The sequence below is a fragment of the Rhinopithecus bieti genome, unplaced genomic scaffold, assembly GCF_001698545.2.
Source record: "Rhinopithecus bieti isolate Rb0 unplaced genomic scaffold, ASM169854v2 scaffold_40559, whole genome shotgun sequence".
Classification (NCBI taxonomy): Eukaryota; Metazoa; Chordata; class Mammalia; order Primates; family Cercopithecidae; genus Rhinopithecus; species Rhinopithecus bieti.
Genome location: NW_016817388.1, coordinates 311,451 through 328,848, shown reverse-complemented (window position 1 = coordinate 328,848; position 17,398 = coordinate 311,451). Strand labels below are relative to the sequence as shown.

The 17,398-nt window shown below is 38.4% G+C and overlaps 1 protein-coding gene across 1 annotated transcript in view; it reads right to left on the bottom strand.

The window, feature by feature from the left end:
• Positions 1-17,398, bottom strand: part of SKAP2 (src kinase associated phosphoprotein 2) — a 197,566-nt gene that overhangs the window by 83,247 nt on the left and 96,921 nt on the right. The gene's annotated exons all lie outside the window — the stretch shown is intronic.

The window sequence follows — 17,398 nt, the reverse complement described above, 5'->3', positions numbered from 1 at the left end:
TGGTTTTTGGAATTTTGAGCCTTTTTACACTGTTTTCTCCTCATCTTCATGGGTTTATCTACCTTTGGTTTTGCTGTTGGTGACCTTCGGATGGAGTTTTGAGTGGTCATCTTTTTTGTTGATGTTGATGCCACTGCTTTCTGTTTGTTGGTTTTCCTTCTAATAGACCCCTCTTCTGCAGATCTGCTGGAGTTTGCTGGGTGTCTACTCCAGACCCTGTTTGCCTGGGTATCACCAGCGGAAGCTGTAGAATAGCAAAGATTGCTGCCTGCTTCTTCCTCTGGAAGTTTTGTCCCAGAGGGGCACCTGCCAGATGCCAGCCAGAGCTGTCCTGTATGAGGTGTCTGTCGACCCCTGCTGGGAGGTGTCTCCCAGTCAGGAGGCACAGGGGTCAGGGACCCACTTGAGGAGGCAGTCTGACCGTTAGCAGAGCTTGAGACCTGTGCTGGGAGATCTGCTGTGCTCTCAGAGCCAGCAGGCAGGAACATTTAAGTCTGCTGAAGCTGTGCCAACAGCCCCCTGTTCCCCCAGGTGCTCTATCCCAGGGAGATGGGAGAGTTTTATCTATAAGACCCTGATGGGGGCTGCTGCCTTTCTTTCAGATATGCCCTGCCCAGAGAGGAGGAATCTAGAGAGGCAGTCTGGCTACAGTGGCTTTGTCAAGTTGTGGTGGGTTCCCCCCAGTTTGAACTTCCGAGTGGGTCTGTTTACATTATGAGGGGAAAACCGCCTACTCAAGCCTTAGTAATGGTGGATGCCCCTTCTCCCACCAAGCTCAAGTGTCCCAGGTCAACTTCAGACTGCATGCTGGCAGTGAGAATTTCAAGCCAATGGATCTTAGCTTGCTGGGCTCTGTGGGGGGTGGGATCCGCTGAGCAAGACTACTTGGCTTCCCGGCTTCAGTCCCTTTTCCAAGGAAGTGAACAGTCCTGTCTCGCTGGTGTTCCAGGAGCCACTGGGGTATGAAAAAAACTCCCACAGCTAGCTTGGTGTCTGCCCAAATGGCCGCCCAGTTTTGTGCTTGAAACCCCAGGCCCTGGTGGCATAGGCACCCAAGGGAATCTCCTGGTCTGCAGGTTGCGAAGACTGTGGGAAAAGCATAGTATCTGGGCCAGGGTGCACCATTCCTCACAGCACAGTCCCTCACAGCTTCCCTTGGCTAGGGTAGGGAGTTCCCTGACCCCTTGCGCTTCCCAGGTGAGGCGATGCCCCACCCTGCTTCTGCTCGCCCTCCTTGGGCTGCACCCACTGTCTAACCAGTCCCAATGAGATGAGCTGGGTACCTCAGCTGGAAATGCAGAAATCACCTGCCTTCTGCATTGGTCTCACTGGGAGCTGCAGACCAGAGCTGTTCCTATTTGGCCATCTTGCCCAGAAATTCTACTATATAACTTTTATACATGTCTGAGAAAAAAACACTAAAAGTGGAGACAAGTATAACAACTGTTTAGGTAAGGCTTACTTAATAATATTTGAAAGGAAATAAAATTATAACTCCTCTCAGGAACCTTCTAGTTATGATCTATAACACAGCAGTCATTTTACCTTATTGTTTATATTAGATGGTATGGTATAAATGTTATCCAACAAAACCAAAGAAAGTATTGTTCCTGTGAGATAAGTGTTACAACTTGTTAATATGACACCATTCTCTAGGTGTAGCTAGTGATAATAAGGGTTTTAGATGATAATCAGTCTAAGACTCAAACCTAAAGGTACACTCGCCTATTGTAATCAACGGGCCTGGTTTCTAAAACTTTTCTTCCACACTTGACCAAAAAACCAAATTTGAGCTGTTGTCCAAATTTAGCCTTGGTTTAAAGGGGAGAGAAGTCAACAAGTTGAATCCAATAAGATCTATCTACTGTACATCTAATGATAAGCAAGGGGATGTAACTGATATTCACAAAGTTATAGTGAACTTGTGATACCAGTGGATAGGCACAAAATCTAGGCTGGAGTCAGCTGCATACGTATATTTTGTATAGTATGTTATAGGAATATGCATGCTTGTGTAATTAGTAGAAGAGTATATACTTATATAATTTAATAAAATGGAATATTCCATTTTATAATGGAATATTATACAGCTGTCTTTATGTCTGCAATTTAATATTTACTCTTTACCTATAAAACAGGAATTTACAAGCTGTGTTAAAAAGTGTATGAACCTGACAAAAGTACCACTGATTTACTAGATTTTGAAAACAATAAGTACTGTGTAAAAAGCAAAATCAGTATTTTTATAGAAAATAAAATGATCAAAGTAAAAACTGATGCACTTTTATGCAGGTTATTCTTTGAATATGTAGCTAAAAGATGATACCAGAAAACCAGCAAAGAGAAAGTTATACTGAATAACAAACAGGTTTGGACATAGGCAGGTCTGGGCACAAACTATCTGAGGGCAGGACCACTAGAGCTTTATTCATCTTCCCATTCCTCTTGCCTGGAAGATCATTATTTAATAGATGCATATTGAGTAAACAGGGGTTATTAAATACAGACATGTACTATGGGGATTACACTTTATACCAAAAGACTAATTTTAATTTTTATGTCAAATTGTAATAACTATGGTGAGCTATAAAGGCAAACTTTTCCCTCAGAAGGAAATAAAACTTTCATTTAAGTCAATAAACACTATATAAATATCAGAAAAAGCAAAGCATATTGAATTTTTTGGTGTGCAATGCTTTGTGTTTTTTTTTTTTTTTTTTCTGAGACGGAGTCTTGCTCTGCTGCCCAGGCTGGAGTGCAGTGGCCGGATCTCAGCTCACTGCAAGCTCCGCCTCCTGGGTTTTTACGCCATTCTCCTGCCTCAGCCTCCCGAGCAGCTGGGACTACAGGCGCCCGCCTCGACGCCCGGCTAGTTTTTTGTATTTTTTTAGTAGAGACGGGGTTTCACCGTATTAGCCAGGATGGTCTCGATCTCCTGACCTCATGATCCGCCCGTCTCGGCCTCCCAAAGTGCTGGGATTACAGGCTTGAGCCACCGCGCCCGGCCAATGCTTTGTTTTTTCACCTTTTATTTTAGGTTCGGGGGTACATGTGTAGGTTTGTTACACGGGTAAGTTGTGTGTCACTGAGGTTTGGTGTACAAATGATTTCCTCACCCAGGTAGTGAGCATAGTACCCGATAGGTAGTTTTTTGACCTTCACCCTCCTCCTACTATCCCTGGTCAAGTAGGCCCCACTGTCTCCTGTTCCCATCTCCGTGTTTATGTGTACTCAATGTTTAGCTCCCACGTACAAGTGAGAACATGGGGTATCTGGTTTTCCGTTCCTGTGTTAATCTGCTTAGGATAATGGCCTCCAGCTGCATCCAAGTTGCTGCAAAGGACATGATTTCATTTTTTATGGCTGCATAGTATTCTGATATATAGGTACCACCTTTTCTTTATCCAGTCCACGGCTGAGGGGCATCTAGGTTAATTAGATGTAGTTGCTATTGTGAATAGTGCTTGTATGCAGCACTTTACAAAGCATTTGGCAAACATTCAAACGGTCACAAAAAATTCCAAGTGAAACTCCATCCATGTGTGTGTTTGTTTTGTGGGAATGAAGTATTTTTGTGGCCTGTAACTTTAATTAGTGGCAGTTATAAAATATCACTTTAGAGTTATACATGTTCATTCTGTTGTTCATAGAATCTAGAATATTTAATTAATAAACTTTTAGCACTAATGGGAAATTTTACATTCTTACAATAAGGCTGAGTCCAGTGAGATTGCTAACTCTGTTATACCTGCCTTCATGTAGTTTTATCAGATAAATCCGCTGATGGTCTTGAAGATCCAGTCGGTTATCTATAAAATACATCCCCACAGAGGATGAAGATGATATTTTCCAGAAATACAGTCTGCATGGTTTGGCATTGAGACTCATTTTAAACTCCCTGAAACAAATGAGCTAATTCAGGCATGTAATTATGTAGGTCTACAACTAGCAGCCACACAACATTACTGCGTGCACCCTTACTGTGGCTGTTACTTACAGATTGGCTGAGGACATCAGAACACTAGAATGAGATGCCATTTTACATTTTTCTCTTCCTATCTCCCCATTGAGGACATAAAGGTGAAAACCTTCTTTTTTTCCATTGCAGGTTACCGGAATTGAGATTTATTGCCCTTCTGAGGATGAAGGCAAGATAATTTGTATTAAGTTAGCATTTGCCTTAGGTATTTCTTGGCATGTTACAGGCTTTTCTCAGTTACATTCATTCTGCATCTTCCAGCTAATACATTTCCAAAGGAACATCAACAAATGCCAGTTTAATAAAGTGATTCTGCAATTGGATAGCAGGACAAAGTGCTAGGCACCTTCCAACAATTTCTCCCTTTTTCTTCTCCAACTAAACCTTCTAACTTCAATTTCTGATAACTTTATTTCAGAATAATATGTATTTTCACACAGTCTCCATCTCACATCCACAAGGCATGAGTCATTATTCAATGAACAATAAACATTTATAATGAACCACATATATGTCAAGAATCCCTGGAGAGGCACAAAAACAAAGACAATACAGGTTTTGCAGTTATCTCATATCTCAGTTCATATCTTGTACTGAAACGCAACAAGATGTGACAAAACAATAACCATAAATATTATAGAAGCTTAACACATAAACAGAATCAAATGCAACTAAAACATCAATACCTGGGGTAAGGCTACTGTAAGGTATGACAATAAAGTATGAAAGCCCAGTGTCATGGGGAGAGGCAGGATCGAAGAATTATCACTTGGTACATGTCTCCTCTTTCTCCTACACTCCAACTTTTTTACAGGTAAAATCAAATTTTAAAAGCCTATTGGCAGGTGGCAGGTGGTGGCTCATGCCCATAATGCCAGCACTTCTGGAGGCCGAGGTGGGTAGATCACTTGAAGTCAGGAGTTCGAGATCAGCCTGGCCAACATGGAGAAACCCTGTCTCTACTAAAAATACAAAAATTAGCTGGTAGTGGTGGTGCATGCCTGTAGTCACAGCTACTCAGAAGGCTGAGGCATGAGAATCTCTTAAGCCTGACAGGCAGAAGTTGCAGTGAGCCAAGATTGTGCCGTTGTACTCCAGCCCGGGTGACAGAGTGAGACTCCGTCTCAAAAAAATAATAAATAAAAAAAAATAAAAGCATATCAAGGGCCACTTTGAAGACAGAAAGTCTACACACACACACACACACACACACACACACACACACACACACCCCACAATATGCAAAAGGCAGAAAGGAAGGAAAAAATGATCCCAACTTCTTTACCTTACTGAAATGTAAAGTGTCACTGGAAGAAAGAACCAAGATCAAGTTTGTTTGTGTGTGTGTGTGTGTGTGTGTGTGCACGCACGCGTGTGTGTGTATACCTATGTGTATATGCAACCAGTCAAAATCAACTCTCCTGTGAATAGCCAATCCCTCAGTTCCAGGTGACTATCCTCATTCACTCTTTCCCAGAATGAGTATGAATCATGCCACCACTTCTTTTGCCAAAGCCTAAGAAGCCAGCAATACCATTCTAAAACTTGGGGCTTCAAGATATGCTATAAATAGTAAAATGTTTTATGGTGCTGATTCAAATTCTAGGTCAGAGAGATGTGGATAACACAAAGAATCTAGATAGATTTTTTTTAACCCTGTTGAAAATATTTTGAGTTATCAGACTACAACTGCAATAAAAGGAACAGCCTGATACTGGTGTAAGCTAACAAGCATCTGATTTGTTACTGTCTGTGATAGGTAAATGGTATCACATTACACATGTTGATCTGGACTAAAGAGTTGCTAATTCTTATTCTAAAGGGATCTTTTAAATTCACAATACCAAAGTCTGTCACAGCCATTGATTACAAAATTATCTGCAATGATTAGGGTCGTTTTTTTGTGAATCTTAAGAGAGAGATATACATGCACACAAACACTATCAAGAGGCAACTCTGTTCGCTTTTCTCGTAAACATATGCACATACACATTTATATTCACACCCAACCTTACACTTTTCCTCCTGATTCAGAGAAAGTTCTTTCACCCTGGCATCTCAATATATCCTTCTCCAGTGATGCATCCCCCACAACAAAAAAACATGATCAAGTTCCCTTTTTAACTTTGCAACTCTCTGGCTATTGTCCCTTCCTCTCTCCCCTTCACTACTTAACTTTTTAAGTTTTTCGAAATTTTTATTGAAATACTTATAGATTCACATGCATTTCTCAGAAATAATACAGAATCCCTTATACACTTTGCCCAGTGTTCCTCAGTGGTAACATTTTACAAAACTATAGTATAATTACACAACCAGGATACTGACATTGATACAATTCACCAATATTATTTAGATTTCCCAGTTTTACTTGTACTCGTGTGTGTGTGTGTGTGTGTGTGTGTGTGTGTGTGTGTGTGTGTGTGTTTTCTATGGAATCTTATCACCTGTGTAGGTTAATACATGCACCCAGTCAAGATCCTGGAAAGTTCCAGCACCACAAGGATCTCTCCTGTTGCCCTTTTATAACTAAAACACCTCCCTCCCACGCCCCCTTCCCTAAATTCTGGCAACCACTCTGTGTCCTCCATTTCCATAATTTTGTCATTTCAAGAATGTCACATAAATGGAATTATACAGTATGTAACCTTTAGGAATTGACTTTTTTTCGCTCAGCGTAACTGCCCGAAATTTCATTCAAGTTGTCATGTGTATCAATAGTTTGTTCTTTTTTATTGTTGACTGGTATTCCAAGGTATGCATATAGTACAGTTTGTTTCTACCTGACTTTTGAGAAAAGTAGTTTGCTTCTCTACTTCTCATGTTTCATTCCTCAATCCATTACAATTTGACTTCTGCCCATACTGCTCCACAGATATCTCATATGCTGATTACATATTCAATGGACAAATTTTAATACTCGCCTTTCTCAAACAGCTGACACTACTGACTCATCCCTCCCCTAAAATGCTCTTCTCCTTTGGCTTCTAGTCAAACCATTTTCTCCTGGTCGTTTTATACAGTTTTTCAGTCTACTTTTGTAGACTTTTATGCCCCTTATCTCAGTCCTTAATGGTGAAATCCTCCCAGCATTCTATCTTCAGTGTTTTCACTTCTAAAATTCTACACACCCTTCCAGTGTAATTTTACCCACACTTACAACTTCTACTGCCCCCTGTATGCTGAAGACTCTGCCAAGATCTTTCTCTTAAATTCCATATGAATATTTTCAAATGCCTAAATGTTTTATCTTCTAAATTTAGTGTCTAAGACTGAACTTGTTACCTCCTTCCTCTATATGACTGACCTAATTCCAACCACCTCCTTTCCTTCCTGTAATCTCTATGAATGGCATCACATCTATTTAGTCATCTCAAAACTTCAGACTCATCTCTACTTCTTTTCCGTCACCCTCCATAGCTAATCAGTCCCTACGTCCCATCAACTCTATCTCTGAAATATCTGAGTTTATATCCTCCTTTTACTCCTCACTACCATTTCTTTAAGTTCTTATAATTTATCATTTCTTTTGGATAAACAACAGCTTGTCCCTGCTTCTGGTATTTCAAGGCCATTCTCCATACGTCTGCCAAGGTCCTCTTACTTAGACACCTATCACAAATCTGATATGTCATTCCTGCATTAAGATCTTACAATGGTTCCCCACTGTCTATGTGATGGAGCCTGACTTTTTAGCACAACATAAAAAGCCCTTCAAAATCTATCTGTTGCCTGCCTCTCCATCTTCTCTCACCTCTGGCACATCTACATCCTATGCTGTCATCATTCCAAACTACATGCCATTCCCAAACGTTGTGTCTCACAAACCAGTGATTCAGGTCTCCACATGAGGAATCTGGAGTGCTTTCTCAGGGAACCAAAACGTAGTGGGACTTCCAGGAGGTCAAAAGAGTTGAAATCATTAATTGGTTTAATATTCAGAGGAAAAAATGTTAAATGTTTGAAAATATTCTAAACTTAAAAAAAACTTTTTAATATTTTAACATGAAACATATTTGCTTGCATAGCAGCCATCTGGTTTCTTCAACTCCAGAGGACGACACTCAAATATCCTCCTGAATAGGAGGGTATTTTTTCTGTCCTGAATAGGACAGAAAAAGACGTGAGGCAGTTGATATAAGCTTTCTAGATGCTTGAATGAAACACAAAATAAAGTCTAAGTTATGGATTTTTTTCAGACATAAGATCTTTTTCTCCCCTAAGAGACTAAATGGGGACAAAAAAGAGGAAATAAAATTTGCTTTTGATAAAATTTGCTATTTAAAAAGTATGCATTAATAGTTCTTTGAATATCTGATATTATTTTCTCAGATGTGTAGGATCCTCAATTATTTAGTTTTAATCTTCTGTCAATTTTCTTGCTATGCTTTTGACCAGTGATAACAGACTGATCAATCTACACCCCTAGGCAGTGTACTCTTCTGCTTATCCACATGGTAGCAGTGTGTTTCAAATCAAGGTCACCAGTGTGGAAATATAAATGAGTACCCAAAATGCTGGCAGAAAGCAGCTGCTCCTTGTTTTACATACATAAACAGAAGACTACCAAATAATGATGGTAACAAGATATCACAAAAGTCCAGAGTGTCCTGTCAAGACAAACAAAATACTTCCAAGAAGGAGTAATAAGAAACATGTCAAAGACAGGCATGAAGGGTATTTCGAGGTAAAAACAGGAAAACAGACCAAGTTCTGGTAAATACTACCTGGTAAAATCCTGGTAAAATACTACGTACTCTTTTTTTTTTTTTTTTAACAACTCAACACCTATAAATGAACTGATTGTAGGTATTTAAATCCTGGGAATATATAATTTTATAAGCTATAAATTTTGAAATGCCAATCCTATTAATTATATTTTATGTTAGTTCTATAGCAAAAGGTAGCACAGAATCCTTTTGATGACCCTAAATTGATTCCTAACCACTGAGACCTAAGTCAGAACACTGCCAGGCTATAAGAATTGTAATGACAAGTCTAAAAGTTGTTTGTTATAGGAAAATCATTACTGGTATATAAGAAAGCCCTTATTTTTAAGCGATGGGGAAAAGGCATTTCAGGGAGGCAAGATTCACAGTACTTAAAAGAACAGGGCTGGGTGTGCCTAGGCTCCCTTGGGAAAATACGTTATTTAATCTCACTTTCCTCAGCTGCAGAAGGGAACAATAAAAGCACCAATCTCAATTTGATGACTAAATGAAATAATTTATATAAAGTACTTAGAGCAATATTTGACAGTGTTCTAGGCCCTTCTAGTTCCATACTATGATTCTGCTAACAATCAGTGCTGCACACATACTCATATTTTTAAATTCATATAAAGGACATAAAGCACAGCAAAGAACTTTGAACTGATGGACATATTTCTATCACTGATTCATTATTCTTCACTATATTAATTTGTTTATGTCTGTGAAGAGTGCAGCACATCAGTCAAAGTCATTAGCTCAGGAGTCAGGTCCAGGCTTCCCAGTTCAAATTCAGCCACTAAAAAGCTGCATGACCTCAGATAAGTTACTTCTCTGGGAAAGCAGGTAACTCCTTATATCAAACAGATATGTTTCCTCTGTGTCTAAAAGAAAGACATTTTGGGATCAAGTAATGTAAACATGTAATACAAATTACATACATATTGTATACATGTATATAATATATAAAATAAATTTAAAGCAAAATAAATTTATTTCCTCTCCTTTCAATATTTGATATAATTTTTGAAGTAAATAAATGAATTACAATGATCTGCACTGTCACATCAAAAGCAGTTATAAAGACTATTTTTCAGACTATGTAACGTCTGCTTTAACAGCCAAGACATTCTAAATTTAAGTCTAGAATTTCAAAGGACTCAGTAAGTTAAGCCCACTTGTTGAAATGAACTAGGAGGTGGTAAGTTTGAATGAGTGACAAGATTTAATTTTTAAAGATTTTTTCATAAAGCAGTAATAACTGTTCTTAATTTGTGAATAGAAATGTGAATGCAAATATGTTATCAATAATTCCATATAAATGTCTCGTGGGGGACATCCTGCTTTTAAAAACTTATTAAGGATTACTCGTAATTGCTATCATTAAATATCTGTTTATAAAATAAAAGAATGATTGTAATAAGATATTTCCTCTACAATTTTTTTTACACAGTGAATTCTACTTTTACTTACATACATACAAAATACAATTACCTGTCCTTATTACCACAAATTATGAACTAATAGAAATAATTCCACTCATTTTATAAGTAGGTCCCTATGTTATAGATGGGAAAAATCTGAAGCCTAACAATACTCAACAAAATTTAATAAAGATAAAACGCAACTTTGTTCATTGACATCAAATATCCCAATTAATATCCAAGACAGAAATGGAATACATTTTAATCTTTCCCTAATCTCAAAATTGACAACCACATGACAAAGCATTTCAATTCATATCATTCTATAAAATATACTCTGTTTAAATTAACATTAGCTTCTTAGTGGGATTCTGAGGGAAAACGTTCATGCATGACTTGACTTCAAGGCAATGAGAAATTATTGGAGCATTTTCGTCAGGGAAGTAACATAACATTAAAAAATGTAGAGGGAAAAATTATTGAATTGGTCATAAATTAGATATAAACAACAGAAAATATGCCTAGAGTCTGCTTTTAAAAAAACAAGTAATTTGTGTTTTAAGACAGAAGAGCCTGTTATACAATAATCCAATCCACTAAAGTCATCATTAAAAACAGGTTGAAATAATTTCTATTTGAAGTTAGATGACCTGCGCTGACTAAGCTCATATGTACAAACATTACAAGCCAGGAGTGCCTGAAGTGAGAAGAAGCAATTAGGGTCAACCAAAGGAAAACACTGTTATCTCTGACTCAAGAAATATAATATATTCAATAGAAAGTACTTGTAAGGCATGTACATGTTAGAAAATCACTGAGGTAAGTGTGAAAGACAGCCAAACTGGCCTGTTTTATCCCTGACTTTGGAACCTCTCTGTGCTGATTCCTGTAAAATGAGATATGTTAGTGGCTCATAGAGTTGCGTGGATTAAATGAGTCAATGTGTGAAAAGTGCTCTGAAGAGTATCTGGCACATTAGCAAATGCTCAATAAATGTTGCAATTATTCTTGTGGTAAAGATGTTTTACTCTGCTTAGTTCAACTCATTCTTCTGTCATCTCTGTCTCTCAGAAGCATTCAATCGGTTTTGAATGACCTAAATAATTTCCATTGTTGCATAGGGGCTATCCAGACTAGGGACGGATAATATATTTTTTCAGCTTTAATGGCCAGACAGATTCTGTTACAACTACTTACTTCTTTTGAAGTAGCTTGAAAGCAGCCACAGATAATACGTAATGAATGAGCATGATTATGTCCCAACAAAACTTTACTTATGGGCACTGAAATTTGAATTTCATATTATTTTCATGTCATGAAATATTGTTTTCATTTTTTTCAATCATTAAAAAACATAAAAACCATTCTTAGCTTACAGGCTGTACAAAAACAGGTGGTGAGCTAGTTTGCCCATACAGACATTGATAAATACAGAACCCTCTTGGTCATAATTCCTCCATATATAAAACCAAAGTAATTGTGATCAGCTTTCCCAACTTTTAAATGCCCAAATAGCAAAATTTATTTTCACATGAGGAATAATGTCTAATTCATGGACCCAATCTTTTCCCTAACTTGCTCCAGTCCAACATACTACATAAAAAATCACGGCTAACCCAGTGCAAAAAGGCTATTGTACTAAGTATCATCTGAGTCTCAGGCCATAGTGTATCAAGGATATGTTTACAAAATTGAAAGTTTCACTTTCAGAGATCACTATAACATACAAATTTCTATTATAATGTTAACTTTATTTACCAATGTTTATTTTACAAGATAACTAGAGCTGTTGCCTTTTTGTCATTAACACAAAAGAAGACGTGTATCCAATCTTACTAAACCCCTGCCAACAGACATACTTGTTATAAAAGATGACAAAGATGGAAGCTTATCCCTCATCAACACAGAATCAATATAAATGTGACCCTCTTACACTATGTAAAGCAGTGCATATTGCATGATGGTAGCTTTGAACAGAACAGGGTGCATCTAAAACACAACAGAAAAATAATCTTTTGTGGAATAAAGAAAAATAATCTTTTGAAGGAATAGGTTTTCCCTATTTCCTTCATTAAAAAAAGAATTCTTTCTGAAAAAAAAAATAAAGTCATATTTGCCCACCTTTCGTATGACTTCAATTTATAACAGTTTAAAAATCCATATATCTGTTAAAAGAAGATAGAAATGCAAATACCAATCTGGGTGCTACTGCTCCTTTTCAGAGATATTTGCGTATTTATCTGCTACTAAAATAGCTGACGAGTCAACTTTGCAACAAATCCTTAATTCCAAGGGAGACTTATTAATGGATACCTTTCAAAAAGTTCGGCATTCTCCCTAGGCTTTGTGAAACTGCCATTTTAAATTTCATTTAAACAGTGAATCAGTGCTAACTCCCAAATAAAACAGAAGACTTTAAATCAACAGCTAAGACAATTTTTGATACCTCCCTTTGCTAATCCATCACCAAGACCCATGATCTTACCTCCTAAGGATTGCCATTACTTCTGTCTTGGTTAGCACCTCCACTGCTTTTCTAGACCAGCCATTGTCATCTCTCCCTGACTGAAATAGCCTCTTAGCAGCATCCACTCTGATCACTCTCCTCCATGCTGTTCTTCCCACTATAGTCACTCTTCAAACCTCATCCTGTTTCTTCTTCAAGGAAGCCTTCCCTGACCTCCCTGACTAGGTCAAGTTTCCCTGTTAGCATCATGTACCTCTCCTTTATGGGATGTGCTTATTAGAACTTGTAGATAATACTGGTTTTATTTGCTTCTATGCTTATGTGATTAGTATCTATTTTCTCCACTAGACTTTAAGTTTCACAGGAGCAGGACTGATGGATTCCCATTACCTGGCACAATCCTGGCATATAGCAGGAGTCTAATGATTTTGCTGACCACTAAATATGCTATAAGCCATTATAACATCATTTGTGTACATGTTGAGAAAATTATTGTTGCCACTGAAAAGTCACCTGGTAATTATTTAACTGATAATTAATATAAGTAGTGATAAACCTCAATTAGCCAAAAAGCCTGATTTACCAGAATAAAATCAGATGTAAAGCTACATCAATTTATAATACATAAATATTATCTTAGGCATCTTGTGAAGAGCTTGGGTAAAAGTTTGCTTTTACTTTTAAAAAGTTAACTGAAAAAAGAGTTGTATCAAATGACACATCTTAGAAACATGCTGCTATGGTCTAAACATGTGTCCCCCCCAAATTCATATATTAAAATCTAACCCCCAAGGTTGACAGTATTAAGAGGTAGAGCCTTTGTGAACTGGACACTATGGCGCATGCCTATAGTCACAACTACTCAGGAGGCTGAGGTGGGTGGATCACTTGAGTCCAGGAATTTGAGGTTTCAGTGAGCTATGATCATACCATTGCACTCTAGCCTGGACAACAGACCGAGACTCTGTTTCTAAAACAGAAAAAGAGGTGGAGTCCTTGGGAGGTGATTAGTCACAAAAGCAGAACCACTGTGAATGGGATTAAAGTCCTCATAAAAGAGGCCCTAAAGAGCTGCCTGCTCTTCCACCATGTGAGGGCACATAGAAGGCACCATTTATGAGAAATAAGCCCTTACCAGACATCTTGATCTTGAACTTCCCAACCTCCAGAACTGTGAGCAATAAATATGTGTTGTTCATAAATTATCTAGGCTAAGGTATTTTGTTACAGCAGCCTGAATAGACTAAGATACATGTACAAAAAAGAACAACAGAAGGTACTAGATTCTTTCTGCCTTTCCTGAAATACGTATGATTAACTCAGACCACTCTCCTGAGCTCCAGACAAGTATCTAACTGCCCACACTGTCACTTGCGTGTCCCCAAAGCAGTTACAACTTGATATTTTTAATTCCCCCAAGTCAGTCTTCCTTCTTGCATTACCCTGGTGGAATGTATCATTCCCCATGAATTTACCTAAGGCAGGTATCCAGATGTTGTTGTTGTTGACTGTTTCCTCTCTAAGTCAATCACCAAGTTCTGTTGACTCATGTTCCTAAGAACATCTTGTTTGTTCTCTCCTTCTTCCCTCCTGTCTTTATTCTGGTCTTCCTCCAATCCATACTGTTACTAGGTTGATGTTTTGGGGAGAAAAATGTGACTCCTCTACCTGTTTCCCCCACCAATATTTCTCTGATTATCTCTGAACTCTTTAGCAATATATACAAGACCCACCAAGACCAGAACAAACCAACTACAAATCCAATATTAATTGACCCACTCTCCCACCCTTTCTTATTTAACTCATACTCATCTTTCAAGAGTGAGCTTAAGTACCATGTCTTTCAGGATGCCTCCCTCTGGATTGGAAATCCCACCTATAGGCTCTCCTCTATCATAACGCTTCCAGTAACGTGCTGAAACCACCTGAAGCTGGATCATAAGCCAACTGTTAGCATCTCTTCCCACCTCCACAGTGACATCACGTTGGTTGCTAAAGGGACCAGAAACCTAACAGCAGATGCAAAAAGAAATCTTACCTGAACTGCCCTTACCTGAAGAATACAAAAAAAACTAGCCGGGCGACGAGGGGCGGGCGCCACGTAGTCCAGCTACTTGGGGAGGCGGAGGCAGGAGAATGGCGTAAACCCGGGAGGCGGAGCTTGCAGTGAGCTGCAGGATCCGGCCACCGCACTCCAGCCTGGGGCGACAGGAGCCCAGACTCCGTCTCAAAAAAAAAAAAAAAAAAAAAAAAGAGTCAGCTGCCCACAATTCCATCCTCACTTGTTCACCCCACTACCCCCATCTCCAGTTAGGGAGACACTAACTTTGGGCACAGGGGCATTCCAAAAAAAAAAATTGTGTAAACAAGCCTTATCAGAACTTTCCATCCTTTAAAACCCTAAACATCTTCCTTTTGTTAAGCTGGCATATAAACCTTTACCTCTGGCTGTTCAGGGAGTTACCTATTGTTGAGTGTTCCCACATATGTGTCAATAAACCTTGTTTTTTCTCCTGTTAATCTATCTATTGTCAGTTAATTTGAAGGTCCCCAATCATTCAGACCTAAGTTAATGGAGCAAAAGTTTTTCCTCCATGGTGAGAGTATTTACACAATGGAAAGCTGTAAAGGCTACAAGCTACAAATCAGGTTTTCTTCTTCTGTGAAAGCCAGCAATAAAATATTTACCAGAATATCACTGCTTCTCACCCTGCACTCTAATTCTCCATGTTGCTGTCTGTGGCTCCTCAACCAGAATTTGTTTCTAAAGGCAATGAATCATTCATATTTATCTCTGTATTCTCAAAGCCTGATTTACTTAAACAAAACTGGATATAAATCAACATGTGCTGCATCAAGTCCTAACAAATAATGATCAACACAGGCATCTTCTGTAGAAGGCTGACACACAGTGGGAGTTCAAAGTCATTATTGAAGAGTGAACATAAGAAAGTTTAACAAATTACAGAGAAAATTATTTTAAAACATTAAGCACCTACAGTAAAGTTTTCCCTCTCCTGTTAAAAATTAATTCCCATGCCTAAGTGTTTAGGGGGAAGTATACCGATGTCTGCAATTTAACTTGAAATGCATCAAAAAAACTATAAATAAGAATGAGCTAATGAATATAAAGAGGGGGGGAAGCTGATATGTGATAAAGCAAGGACAGAAAAATAAGATCTAAGTGGTAGATAAATAGGTATTTACTGTAAAATTCTTCCAATTCTTTGAAGCACATCTGGAAATTTTCATAATAGAATGCTGGGGCAAAACTGAACTGTCATTTTTTTGCTCATGAGGTGTGCAAATAGTTTTTACCTTCATTAAAAACCTATTAAGCTCTTTCAATATACCCAAGTTCTGGAACACAAATCATGCCTTTAGGATTCTGTGAGGAAGCAAAGTTTTAAATACAACACTCAAACCTTCCCTTGACGTCAATGGGCATATAACAAGAATATAAAAGGAGGCCCACAGAGCATATGTCTAAATATTAAGAAGTTTTATATCAAGCTAATGAATCTGTTAACCAAAACATGGTCTATCCTCCAAACTTGACAAATATACACCATCATAATAATATGGAAGACTAGGCTCAAATTTAGAATGTTGGACTCCTAAGAAATCCCCATCTCTTTTCTCCCTACTCTGGCTCCATCTTATACCCAAAGGAGGCTTTGGATATAAGGGTGGAGACGCCCACCCTTCCATGCCCTGTCCACAGTCCCCGGCACACAACCCATAGTTACTAGCTACCCCCATGCCTATAGACATACACAGCAGTAATATGCTCCCTATACCATAAGATGGAGCCATTGAAGAGGCCCATACAGGCCCTGGGAGCAAGCTTGGGGCCATCTCAGCAGGGATTTCAGGGACCCTCAGAACTGGAACATAGTCTAGAAGATGACGTAAAGTGAAATGAGATGCAGACATGAGTTGGGCACCTCCCTTTACCCCAAGAATTGAACCTGTGGGACAGGGCATAACTGGAAAAGGGCCAATTAGGGTCCTCCAAAGTACAGGGGCCCCTCTTGTCTGGGTCTAAGGACTGTACCGGCAATTCTATACAACTTATTTGGTAATCAAGACGGGGGAAATTAGGATCCAGGAGAATTTTTTTCTTTTTAACTAAAATTAACATTTCATGTAAAAATGTTAAATTAATTCATTAATCCAATATTCATTAAAGTTCTGCTATTCTACAATTAGGGATACAGTGTTGAACAAGACAGACAAGGTCTCTAGCCTCACAGAAATTACATTCTAGTGAGGAGAAACAAGTAAAAAACATATAAGTAAGATTATTTCAGATAATGGCAAATGTAAAACAGGCTAATGGGATGGAGAATGATGACAGAGGTTGGAGAACTATTTTAGGAAGGGTTGTCTGGGATGACCTCTCTGAAGAGGTGACCAATGAGCTGAACTGAGGAATATAAAAGAATCAGTCAGGTCAAGATGGGGGAAGATGGGAGGGAGTGAGGAAGAGCACTCCAGGCAGAGTAATAGGGGACCTAAGGCAGTGGCAAGCCTGGCACTTTCAAAGGGTGCATGTGTGCATGTGCTCCATAAAGGAAAACATCCTTAATTATAATAAACATGTGCCCTAGCAAGAGAAGGGTCATGAGCTCTTTTAGTATGCAAATTATCTCAGTCTGTATCTAAATACATACATATTGCACAAAGTGATAGTTCTAGAATATCTTGTTTTTCTGAACATATTATTTCACTTTATTCTACCTATAAAATTGCCCAGTTTTTTTTTTTAAGGTTAACTTATCTCTCCTCCTTCTACAGATCATTCTTTTTTAGACAG